Source organism: Lycium ferocissimum, chromosome 2 (assembly GCF_029784015.1).
Source record: "Lycium ferocissimum isolate CSIRO_LF1 chromosome 2, AGI_CSIRO_Lferr_CH_V1, whole genome shotgun sequence".
NCBI classification, from domain to species: Eukaryota; Viridiplantae; Streptophyta; class Magnoliopsida; order Solanales; family Solanaceae; genus Lycium; species Lycium ferocissimum.
The window spans coordinates 14505760-14507372 of record NC_081343.1 but is presented as its reverse complement, the minus strand read 5'-3'; the positions used below and the strand labels follow the sequence as shown (position 1 = coordinate 14507372).

At 39.7% G+C, this 1613-nt stretch overlaps 1 pseudogene; it reads left to right on the top strand.

Annotated features, from left to right (window-relative positions):
• Window positions 1–487: 487 nt before the first annotated feature.
• LOC132048507 (5S ribosomal RNA) lies at window positions 488–605 on the top strand (annotated as a pseudogene).
• Window positions 606–1613: the final 1008 nt, after the last annotated feature.

The following is a 1613-nucleotide window of genomic DNA, read 5'->3' as shown; positions in this document are numbered from 1 at the left end:
TCAATAAACCAGGAGCTGCCCGAATATCTGTGTCCCTCAGACTTAGATGAGAGAGATAAGGAGGGCCAGACTAGCAGATGGCGGGAGGACAATAAACGGGGCCTTCCAAACCAAGCTCAGGACAGGTCAACTACAGGTACATGAGTCTTTTATTGCAATTTACTATGTGTGTACAATTATTGCAAGATATCATTAATAGGTGACAAATGGGAGTTTTATAGGAATCGATAACCGAAGTACTTATGGATAACTGCAACTAAGATGTTTTTGCCACTACTAGGAATCTTAAATTTAGGAATGGAAAGCAGTTATATGTGTTGATTGATGGTTATTATCGGGAGTTCCAAAGGTTAAAAAAACATTTGCTCGGTCAGGAAAGTGAGAAACTTTTCCAATTCGGAGGGAGATGCATTACCGAAATTTTTATTGGGATCTGTTATAACTTCAACTTGTTTTAGGTCACGTGATAAAGGCCACGCAGTAGGATGGATGTGATCATACCAGCACTAATGCACCTGATCCCTTCAGAACTTTGAGGTTAAGCGTGCTTTGGCCAGAGTAGTACCAGGATGGGTGACCCCCTGGGAAGTGTGCTAAGAAGTCCTATAGATCCAGACATAAGAAAAGGGTGAGGAACAAAAATAGCTTGAGGGAAATTAGAAGCGTGTGAAACTAACGGTTGGAAATTCTAAATGATTGTGAGAGATAAGGCGGACCGACTTGACAAAGGGAGAAGACATATTACAGCTACAGAATTAGGACGAGTTTGAATAGTATTGGGGATACTTGGTAAGTAAGGTGTTAGATGTTACACCCCGTATCTTCGAAGAGCACTTATCAAATTTGAAACATAAGTACGTTGAGTTAGGGTTAAGTAAAAACACTTTGGAATATAAGGAGCAAGCATCATTAAGCATATTTAATGAGTGAAGGATGTATATAAGGTTTACCGGAAGGTTTTATAAGGAAATGAGTGGAAGAAATGGAGTAGTACGACTTTGGAGAAAGGATGGGTCATGTTTTATGTCAAAATTTTGGTCCAACTTGGGGGACGAATATCTCTTAGCATATGAAGTGATTTAAGGTGAAACAACAGCCAAAAATGAAGTTTGTCGAGTCTAGTTTCCAATGCAATAAACTGCTTGTCGATAGGACATCCGAGTAGATAATTATGGACGTTACAAGTTCAGCTGACAGAGCAAAAACGTGTGCTACAAGATCGCTACGATGCACGATCACATAGCCGACCCCCCCCCCCGAATTTGACCCTATATAAAGGGTAAAAACCCCATTTTCCACCAGATTTTGCCCAGAAATTTCCAGAAAATTGAAGAGAGAGAGAGGGAGAGAGAGAGAGGGGATCACAAAGTGAGCAATTTTCAAGCGACGGAGTATTAATCGAAGCTCGGATAAACGCATGGATGTGATTCTAGTATGGTTTTGCGGTGGATTCAAGGTGGATATTAAATATATCTCTGTTTAAACAAGAATAAGGCATGAATCTCGTATTATTTATGTTAATTTTTGTTTATTTACGGAGATAAAGTCGCTAAATAATTGTGTAGTAAGTTGGTTAGTTGTGGAAGTTGGAAAACAGCGTGTGAGCTGTTTTA